General features: G+C 44.0%; 1 long non-coding RNA gene across 1 annotated transcript; it reads left to right on the forward strand.

Moving 5' to 3' along the window:
* Nucleotides 1-10,877: 10,877 nt before the first annotated feature.
* Nucleotides 10,878-11,449, forward strand: LOC147668123 (uncharacterized). The gene is made up of 3 exons (XR_015304154.1): nt 10,878-11,025; nt 11,141-11,241; nt 11,339-11,449. It is a non-coding gene; the product is annotated as an uncharacterized LOC147668123 (long non-coding RNA).
* The last annotated feature ends 503 nt before the right edge of the window (nt 11,450-11,952 follow it).

Here is an 11,952-nt window from a genome sequence, read left to right on the forward strand (position 1 = left end):
CGGAATTGGCTGAAATTTTCAGGAAAATGGCACATTTTTTTTCTGAGCAGCTCTTGAAAATTTGGTGGGGTTTCGTCAAGGGGGGGCCGAGAACAAAGGGGGGTCCCAAAACGCGTTTTTCCCATTCGTTTTTCCATAGGGCGGTTGGACTCACTTTTAGCACGAACGGCTGAATAGATTTACATGAAACTTGGCAAAATTGTAGATATGGTTTGCCCGACGTGCCTTTGCTATGTCTCAATATATGTGCTCCAGTGGATTTTGAGAAATTAACGTTTAAAAAAATATATATATCTGTGACAGCGCTCCGGTTAGCGCCCCGGTTCGCGTACCTGACGCGTAACGGAACTTCGCGAAGCGAATCTGATTGGCTCTCCGGTGTCTGTCAACATTCTAAACAAACCGGAGCGGCCGCCATCTTGTCTCTCGGTACGATCGAGAGACAAGATGTGGTGAAAAACGAAGGGGGAAATGAAGGAAAGGGGGCAAGGTAGACCACTCCTGACCCCCTAGGATTGATGAGGGGGATATTAAAGTGCCCCGCGGGGCAAAAAATGTTGCGATTTTACGCCGTAGAGGCGCGTCCCGGTACGCGAACCGGGCAGCTCACCGGGCAGCTAACCGGGCAGCTAACCGGCAGCGTAGCTGTCAACATTGTAAACAGTCCGGAGCGGCCGCCATCTTGTCTCTCGTTAGGTTCGAGAGACAAGATGTGGTGAAAAAAGAAGGGGGAAATGAAGGAAAGGGGGCAAGGTAAACCCCTCCTGACCCCCTAGGATTGATGAGGGGGATATTAAAGTCCCCCGCGATTTTTCGCGGTAGAGGCGCTTCCCGGGCAGCTAACCGGCAGCGTAACGGGAGTCCGCCATCTTGTGTTTTTAGAGCGTCCGGTTCGCCTACCGGGTAGCGTCCCGGTAAGTGTAACAAGGGGAAACAGTAAAAAAAAAATTAAGGGAATAGATTTCCAGCAAACTTGGCAAAATTGTAGGGACTGTTTGTTTGATGTGCCTTTGCAAGGCCTCAAGATATGTGCACGTGTGGATTTTGTCTAATTAAGGTTAAAAAAAATATATATATCTGTAAGCGTGCTCCGGCACGCTTACGTTACGGGTTTTGTTTGCGCTGCAGAACCGATACGTCACGGTTATGCGACGCGCCATGAGGCGTCTCACGTGGCTACGTGATACGTCACGTAATAAAGAATATATTTTACAGCTATAGATATTAGCTTTTAAAAAACCAATGAAATTCACTGAAAAAACCATAGGTTATAGACCATATATAGTTAGGAATTTGCATTTACAAAACCTTGAAAATTCACTGAAAAAACCATAGGTTAGAGACCATATATAGTTAGCTGGACATTTTATTGACATAAAACCAATGAAATTCCATATATAGTTAGTTGCACTAACTATATATTGCGCACCCGCAATCCACTGCTGATGATGTCACATATTACATCATTCATGACATGGTCAGTGACATCACTGATGACATCACTGATGACATCTCAAATGACATCACTGATGACATCACTGATGACATCTCAAATGACATCAGTGATGACATCATGACACACCAATACCAGTTACTACATACGCACTCACTGATTCCTACGTCTACACACACATTCACTCATTCACCCATACAATCACTCATACATACAGTCACTCATTATTACAACACTATCATATGCACTCATACACCTATGCAGACACTCACACACTGCCACTCATCCATGGAGTTACTCACACACCTAGTCAGTCCTGTAAAGAATCAATCACACTTCCATTTCCTCATCTATACAGTTAAACACAGAACACCATACTTCAGTGACATCACTGATGACATCACTGATGACATCTCAAATGACATCACTGATGACATCTCAAATGACATCACTGATGACATCATGACACACCAATACCAGTTACTACATACGCACTCACTGATTCCTACGTCTACACACACATTCACTCATTCACCCATACAATCACTCATACATACAGTCACTCATTATTACAACACTATCATATGCACTCATACACCTAGTCAGTCCTGTGAAGAATCAATCACACTTCGATTTCCTCATCTATACAGTTAAACACAGAACACCATACTTTTCACACATATACTAACACATACTTACTCTCTTATACAATCACTGATACAAGTACACATTGATATGCACAGAGTCACACACCTCCCAGCCAGCCACACACACACTCAGACTTCCATACATCCACTCATTCTTCAATATGTAAAACATATTTAAACTTTACAAAAACACACAGACACTAGATGATGTCATCAGTGATGTCATTTGAGATGTCATCAGTGATGTCATCAGTGATGTCATTTGAGATGTCATCAGTGATGTCATCAGTGATGTCACTGACCATGTCATGAATGATGTAATATGTGACATCATCAGCAGTGGATTGCGGGTGCGCAATATATAGTTAGTGCAACTAACTATATATGGAATTTCATTGGTTTTATGTCAATAAAATGTCCAGCTAACTATATATGGTCTCTAACCTATGGTTTTTTCAGTGAATATATATATATATATATATATATATATATTCACTGAAAAAACCATAGGTTTGACACATGTTATAGTTAGCTGGAAATTTTACAAATATAAAACCAATGAACTTCCACATTATAGTTAGTTGGACTCACTATAACTTGCGCGTGCAATGCACTGCTGATGACGTCACATATTACATCACTCATGACATGGTCAGTGACATCACTCATGACATCACTGATGACACCATCCTTGTGACATAGTAACAGACCTCCTTTCACTGTAATGTAACCCTTGAAACACACATTCAAAAATAGAAACTGAAATTTAAAAAAAAATGGAGATACCTATATCAGTTACAACAAGCAATTCAGTAATTCCACTATCTATATACACATCCACTCATTCACCAACAGTTCTATATAGTCACTCATACATATACTCACTCATCATATGAAGTGATACACCTATACATCCTGTTACACACCGACAGTCATCCAAACGTTACTCACACACATATTCACACGTGCAAATAAACTATTGAACATCCATTTATTTGAATATAGAGTTATACACACACTTCCACCTTACATCTATTGAAAATTCCACATATTTATTCTCTTAAACAATCACTTATAGAAACACATACTTATTTAAACAGGAACTCTTACAATCTCTTACTCTCACATATACTCACTTATATACATCAATATTCATATATACTAGATTAAAACATATGTAGTTACTGATAAAGACACTAGTGAGACAGTCATTCACTCACTAACAAACACATATAGACACTCATCCACCCATACAGTCCTGTACATATGCTGTCTTCAAAACACATACAAACAGAGAGTCAGTCACTCATGCATCTATGTGCTAAGTAATACCCCCACCAAACCATATAGACACTCATACTGATACTAATAAAAATATCTAATAACCCATATACATACGCATGTAGCTACTTACCAACACATGTAGCCACTTATACACAAATGAAACACTAATATATATATTTAAATATTTAAACATAACTCACTAATATTTATTTTTCAGAAAGACACATATTCACTGGATGGTGTCATCAGTGATGTCATGAGTGATGTCACTGACCATGTCATGAGTGATGTAATATGTGACGTCATCAGCAGTGCATTGCACGCGCAAGTTATAGTGAGTCCAACTAACTATAACGTGGAATTTCATTGGTTTTATATCAGTAAAATTTCCAGCTAACTATAACATGTGTCAAACCTATGGTTTTTTCAGTGAATTTCATAGGTTTTTTAAATGCTACTTCCTAACTATAACGTGTGTAAAACCTATGGTTTTTTCTGTGAATTTCATTGGTTTTTAAAATGCTAATTCAGAAATATGGCGTGTATGCAACCTATACTTTTGTCAATAAAGTTCTGGCAATATTTTTTTCAAAAACAAGCCGTTTTCTTCACTGTTCAAGTTGCATAGAGACTCCTTGTAAAGCGATACAGAATTCGAAAGTCTGTACCTTGCCTTTTTTTAAACACATTAAAATTTGTCTGTAAATAAAAATAGCCTTACTAAACTTTCGTGCGCGACCCGGTGTGCGCACTCTCGGCAACAGTTGTCAATAAAATGGATATCGCATTTCCAGGCTTTCGTGCGCGACCGAGTGCGCGCACCTACCTATATATTTCGTGAAAACTTTGCAATTTGAACTTTCCAAAAACAGCTCCAGGAGCATATTATAAAGGGCGTTTATCGGCTTTCGATCGTGCGCGACCGTGTGCGCGCACCCGCCTATATATATTTCGGGAAAAGTTCGCGATTGCAACTTATTAAATTTCTTCATACACCCACCATAGAACTTATACTACTCAGAAGATATATTAAATCCGGATATGTTTCGATTTACTCCTTTTCACGTTTTGAAATTGGACCGCTACTTCCAACCAGATACTATCACCGCGTACACGTCCTGAGACGCGCATGTGAAGTCATGTGACTTGAAAACAACACTTCCAATTGGTTCCTAGTAGTTTCTATGCTGCGTCAATACCTACGCCTGCTTCAAACACATGCACAGTTTTGAAACAGCATGGGCCTGAAAGTCACTGAGTGAAATATCATACATTACAGTCAGCCACTTTCAAGACGCATTCCTTCAGAGGAACACTTACCGTTTATTAGAGGTAGATCGTCCGACTCCACCGGAAAACACCCCTAATAAAAAAGACATATATATAAAATGCGCACTAGCCGCTGTATCGTACTAGCAAACTTTAACTTAAAAATCGTTTGAGAAAACAAAAGGAATCGAACAAAATCAATAGGCCACTGATAGGATCTCTTTTTGACCTTGCTAAAATAGAAACATTAGGAACAACCCCTCATGAGAAATATGAAACTAGTGAAACTAGTGAGAGAAACCGAGCTCGACGCCATCTTGCCCCCTTTTAGGCCCCATCACGAACATAGATAGCCCTACATAGCAAAACGTGATCTTATCGCCTGCCCAACTTCAGATCTGACCCCCCCCCCTTTTGCTCTCATGTCCTGTCGGAATGTCCGGCTGTAGATTATAATCACATGTTCCATTTGGGAGGGGAAACGACATCAGAGCGACAAATATTAGAAATATACCACACGACAGCAAAATAACAGATTAAAACATTTTTATTCTTGAACAAAAATATATTAAAACAACTATGGAGAACCATTACGCGAATAGTCCGGAGGCGACACCATGCGCCAAGGCCTGTCCCCAGGATGAACCAAGGAATCCGTTCCTGGGACCATGGCAAAGAGCAGCCGGTTGCCATCGGCCAGAGAAGGCACGGGCCCGACCCGAGATGTAGTTGTCTTCCCATTCTCTTCCTCTTTCGACGCCTTGCAGGCCACGAGGGGGGGATGTCTTGCATATGCCTCCGACCCCCCCCTCTCTTCATCGCCTGGTCCGGCCATAACAAATGTCAGCAAAACGCCGTGGGGTACACTGGGAGGGAGAGACGGCGCGGACGATAATCTTTCGGCGCCTTGCAGGCCACGAGGGGGGATGTCTTGCATATGCCTCCGACCCCCCCCCTCTCTTCATCGCCTGGTCCGGCCATAACAAATGTCAGCAAGACGCCGTGGGGGTGCACTGGGAGGGACAGGCGGCGCGGACGAGCCTCTCCCGCCTCCCCACGTGCAGGCCCCTCAGCTGCACCCCCAACGCTCCACGCACCCGTCGAAGGACTCGTCCACTCTTGCGGTGCAGCGACGCTCCATGCACCTGGCAAAGGACTCGTCCACTGTGGCGGTGCAACGATGCTTCGCCCGACAGGCTTGAGTCCATCAGCTCCTGCAACCCAGTGACTGCCGGTGGTTGCAGATCTTTCCTTTCAAAATGCTGCCAACAATATTTTCTGAATGGCGTAGCCACGAGACGTTGGCGCTCTCATGCTGACGCCAGCCTCAGTTTGAATGACCAACAATCCGGGGCGCGGCGCGGAGCGCGTAACGTAAGCATAACAGGTCATGTGACTTGTTAAGGCTTTTCATTGGTTTAGAAATATTTTTATGAGCATATTTGACTATTTTATTAAAGACACTACACATAACCTGTTTTTCAAGTTATGTTTAATTTTAAATGAAACGGTTTACATTTTCACTTTTTATTTCCAGTAAATTTGAAAAATAAATGTTTATAGTTCCATATGCTGAAGCACGTCAGCTTCCCACCCTATGTCATACAATTCTGACAAATCGGCATCCTCATCATGTTCTTCATCATCCTCAGGATTTAAATCATCTAAGGGTTCCACTTCCACTGACGTTTCAATGACATGTTCAACAATAAGATCGAGACCAACGGATTGCTCATTATCACTCATGGTTAATGTCCTTATCTTTAAAGAAAGAGAACAACAATGAGATGTTGCAGAGTAAGAGACAAATCTCAGACACTATAATAGTAAAATTGTTTAACAACAGTAACATTTTGCAGCTATTATTTAGCCATGTCCAGCGATGCTGAGGAGGTGAGTCCTATGTCCAAGTTTTCAGTGAACAGGACTCATCTCTTTTTAACCTTCGATAAGCTTCACCAACTCTGTGTCCCCTGCTCATACTTAAATGTAAAGGAGCAGATTTATGTTAACTGGCGCATCCCCAGAGATGCACCAGTTAATGTGCACCGCTGCTCTGCCACCCATGGTGTGCCGCATTTACAATGTGGAGCACCATTTACTCGCAGTGACAAAATGGCGGTCAACACTTCCTGATTTCCTTTGAATCGAACGTTAACAGACGTCACGCAGCAAAAAAAAATTCCGCTCGCGCGCAGCCCCTCCTTCCCCAAAGTAGCAATGTTGGGCTTCCTTTGGGCTGCTTTCTAGTAGGGTTTTTGAGCGTCAGAAAGTCTACAAAAGCCGTCGGCAACGGCCTGGGGTGGAGAACCATTACGCGAATAGTCCGGAGGAGACACCACACGCCAAGGCCTGTCCCCAGGATGAACCCAGGGATCCGTTCCTGGGGCCGTGGCAAAGAGCGGCCGGCCGCCATCGGCCAGAGAAGGCATGGGCCCGACCCGAAATGTAGTTGTCTTCCCATTCTCTTCTTTTTTCGGTGCCTTGCAGGCCACAAGGGGGATGTGACATACCTAATAGTATAACTCATATATATCCGACCTCCCCCTCTCTTCATCGCCTGGTCCGGCCATAACAAATGTCAGCAAGACGCCGTGGGGTCCACTGGGAGGGAGAGGCGGCGCGGACGAGCCTCCCCAGATGGAGGCCCCTCAGCTGCACCCCCAACGATCCATGCACCCGGCAAAGGGTTCGTACTCTGTGGCGATATAGGGACACTCCACGAGCCCAGCAAAGCGTTCGCATACTGTGGCGGTATAGGGACGCTCCACGAGCCCAGCAAAGGACTCGCCCACTGTTGCGGTACAGCGACGCTCCACTCACCCAGCAGGGTCTCGTCCACTGTGGCGGTGCAACGATGCTTTGCCCGACAGGCTTGAGTCCATCTGCTCCTGCAACCCAGTGACTGCCGGTGGTTGCAGATCTCCTAAAAATGGCGGTCGACTTTGCAGGAATGGGCCTGGCGTGAAAAGTTGGCCTGGTCACCTGTTAACCAGAAAATGGGCCCCTTTCTTTCCTTTCAAAATGCTGCCAACAATATTATATCAAACTCTGCATCGGTACTTACTTATAAATGCAGAAACAACTCAATTAACACAAGGGCTCTTTTCAGAGCCACCTTATATCAAAGCACTCAAACTTCTGATTTATCTCCATTTTCACACTTTTGTAAATAGGTGTGCGCGCCCGAGTGCGCGCACCCCGCAACTTTTTCGAGAAAAAAATATATATATTTTCGCTTTTAAGGACCTTACTGCACACCCTGAGAAAACCTACGCAGCAAAACAATCTCTACCTTCTCCCCTTTCCATGTTCCAACGCTTTGAAATGACAATATATTTACTCGCAGTGACAAAATGGCGGTCAACACTTCCTGATTTCCTTCGAATCGAACGTTAACAGACGTCACGCAGCAAAAAAAAATTCCGCTCGCGCGCAGCCCCTCCTTCCCAAAAGTAGCAATGTTGGGCTACTTTTGGGCTGCTTTCTAGTAGGGTTTTTGAGCGTCAGAAAGTCTACAAAAGCCGTCTGCAACGGCCTGGGGTGGAGAACCATTACGCGAATAGTCCGGAGGAGACACCACACGCCAAGGCCTGTCCCCAGGATGAACCAAGGGATCCGTTCCTGGGGCCGTGGCAAAGAGCGGCCGGCCGCCATCGGCCAGAGAAGGCATGGGCCCGACCCGAGATGTAGTTGTCTTCCCATTCTCTTCTTTTTTCGGTGCCTTGCAGGCCACAAGGGGGATGTGACATACCTAATAGTATAACTCATATATATCCGACCTCCCCCTCTCTTCATCGCCTGGTCCGGCCATAACAAATGTCAGCAAGACGCCGTGGGGTCCACTGGGAGGGAGAGGCGGCGCGGACGAGCCTCCCCAGATGGAGGCCCCTCAGCTGCACCCCCAACGATCCATGCACCCGGCAAAGGGTTCGTACTCTGTGGCGATATAGGGACACTCCACGAGCCCAGCAAAGCGTTCGCATACTGTGGCGGTATAGGGACGCTCCACGAGCCCAGCAAAGGACTCGCCCACTGTTGCGGTACAGCGACGTTCCACGAACCCAGCATGGTCTCGTCCACTGTGGAGGTGCAACGATGCTTCGCCCGACAGGCTTGAGTCCATCTGCTCCTGCAACCCAGTGACTGCCGGTGGTTGCAGATCTCCTAAAAATGGCGGTCGACTTTGCAGGAATGGGCCTGGCGTGAAAAGTTGGCCTGGTCACCTGTTAACCAGAAAATGGGCCCCTGTCTTTCCTTTCAAAATGCTGCCAACAATATTATATCAAACTCTGCATCGGTACTTACTTATAAATGCAGAAACAACTCAATTAACACAAGGGCTCTTTTCAGAGCCACCTTATATCAAAGCACTCAAACTTCTGATTTATCTCCATTTTCACACTTTTGTAAATAGGTGTGCGCGCCCGAGTGCGCGCACCCCGCAACTTTTTCGAGAAAAAATATATATATTTTCGCTTTTAAGGACCTTACTGCACACCCTGAGAAACCCTACGCAGCAAAACAATCTCTACCTTCTCCCCTTTCCATATTCCAACGCTTTGAAATGACAATATATTTACTCGCAGTGACAAAATGGCAGTCAACACTTCCTGATTTCCTTCGAATCGAACGTTAACAGACGTCACGCAGCAAAAAAAAATTCCGCTCACGCGCAGCCACTTGGGTGCGCGCACGCATGCGCGCCTATAGATATATAATTGACTTTAACTTTAATTTTCTCAACAACTACTGAACGGATTTACACCATTCCAAAAAAAGCGTAATCTGCGAGCCGGTCTGTACAGTTTTGCCAAATTTCTTATAAATCCATTCACCCGTTCGACCTGTAGCCGAGTCTAAAGGTCCTATGGAAAATAACATGGAGAAAACACGTTTTGGGACCCCCCTTTTATCTCAGCCCCCACTTGACCAATCCCCCCCAAACTTTTAGGGAAGGAGCGCAGCGGACCGAGCCATCTTCTTTGAGAAATTCGCTAAGATTCTTCAACCAGGGCCAAAGTTATTCCAAATAGAATGTTGAGGATTTCCTATGGAAACTAGGTCCTAACTATAACTACCTACTGGCGACCGCCAGTAGGTAATATATATATATATATATATATATATATATATATATATATATACATTATTATATATATATTACCTACTGGCGGTTGCCAGTAGGTATATATAGTTAGGACCTAGTTTCCATAGGAAATCACCAACATTCTATTGGGAATAACTTTGGCGCTGGTTGATGAATCTTCGCAAATTTCTCAAAGAAGATGGCTCGCTCCACTCCTCTCCTTCCCTGAAAGTTTGGGGGGGATTAGTCAAATGGGGGCTGAGAAAAAAGGGGGGTCCCAAAACGTGTTTTCCCCATGTTAATTTCCATAGGACCTTTAGACACGGCTACAGCTTGAACCACTGAAGGGAATTACACCAAACTTGTCAAAATGGTAGTGTCTGGTACGCAGATCACGCTTTTGGTTAAATAGTGTAAATCCCTCCAGTAGTTCCTGAGAAAATCAGAAGAGAATCAAATTATATATCTGGGCGGAGCCTAACCACATATCTCCGATCGTGAGATCTGATTGGCTGTCAGCATCTCATCGTGAGATCTGATTGGCTGTCAGCAGTTCATCCAAGAAGTGTTGGCACCCCGCGATTTTTCTTTAAAATTTTTTTGGGGGGGGGCCTTGGAGGGCTTCTGTCTTTTATTTTATAATGTTTTTATTTTAATTTCGAGGGTGCCCACCCCTCGTTTTACCCCCGAGATCACCGCCGCGGCCCGAGCCGCCTCAAGATGGCCGCCGCCTGGTTGTGGGCGGGGCCGGGAGGACGTGGTTTCCGCTTCCCCCTGCCTGGGGGAAGCCTTAAATGCATGTGCAAAGTGTGCATTCCCTGGGAAAATGCTATCCAATAGCCTTCTCATTTATTTCACATTTCGGCTCTCTGTACATTTTTCTTTTTCTTTTTTCTTATTCCTTCTAAATTATTCCTTCTTTATTGTGATTATTATTTTTGCTAAGAGATTAAATATTCTCCGCTTTGTTATTAATGCGTTTAAACCGCAATCACAGTCATAATTGGGTTCATATTGTCTCTTTGTTTATGCAGAGGTCTCCGGTCACGTCAGTCCTCTTTCTATCTTCCCTTTTGAAATTGACTCCGACACTTTGTTTTGGTGTCCTTTGTTTACCTCTATGACCGAGTTTTACACCCGTGTGGCAGTTCCTTAGTTACTCAGGTGCTATATATTAGTGAGTGCCCCATTGTATATAAACTCGAGGCGTATCCTTTTCCATTCCGCTCACGAAGATGAAGCTGGCAGCAGACCGCCCGGAGAGCCTTTTCTAAAGCCTATAAGTAAGTGCGTCCATGCAAGGAAATGCAGCTCGTTTTTCTACTTTGGTTTTTTTAACAAAAACCCTTGCTTAGACGTCCCTTTCTGAAAGCTATTTTCCATCGTTACATCTTTCAGGGAATCCTTTTGAACAAACCTCGTTTATCCCTTCCCTGCTACACTCGATTCCGGCTGTACATATTTGAAGCACTTTTCAGGCTGTGTCATCATCTTGACGAGTAAGTTACATCCAGAACCCGTTTTTTGGATTCTGCTAGTTTTATGATTTACCGCCTTTACTGCTTTTTATTTCATGAATCCCGTTCCTGTTTTCAGTCATGTTTTAGGCACGGATTTAAAGATCACCTTCTACCGCGCCTACAGCCCTCATATCTACGGTCTGCTGCCCCTGAATGTATACACGTACACTTTGATACTTTGGAGGTAATTCTATGTATTTATTCCGTTCTGGTTTATGTAATCAATTCTTATATAGATTTATTTGCCTACGCAGTGTCTACTATTAAATGCTGCCTCTTTTCTTTGGGGTCTCTCTGTAACACTCCAGTTCACATTCATTGAATCTGTGAACAGATCTATTTGTACATGCAATGATCGGTGTTTAGTCTTATGCCCTCTAACAATTGCCATATGTATGAAAGCAGATCTGTTATTGGTAAGGACATTAGCAATATCTTTTTCCTTCCTTTTCCCTTTTTTCCATAGTTACCAATTTTATTACTGCCTTAAATCCAACGTGTAAGTTGAACAACTACACTTCGGCTCCCTCATTGAATTGATACTTGGGGTTTGGTTACAGGTGAGTCATCTAGTCCCTTATGAGATCATTATTGCGCTGTAGGCCGGTTCCTTAGGAAGTGCTTGGATGGATTATTTCTTATCTCCTTTCCCAGGTTTCATATATATATATATATATTCGCTGAAAAAAC

The sequence above is a fragment of the Lissotriton vulgaris genome, unplaced genomic scaffold (assembly GCF_964263255.1).
Source record: "Lissotriton vulgaris unplaced genomic scaffold, aLisVul1.2 SCAFFOLD_7958, whole genome shotgun sequence".
Taxonomy (NCBI): Eukaryota; Metazoa; Chordata; class Amphibia; order Caudata; family Salamandridae; genus Lissotriton; species Lissotriton vulgaris.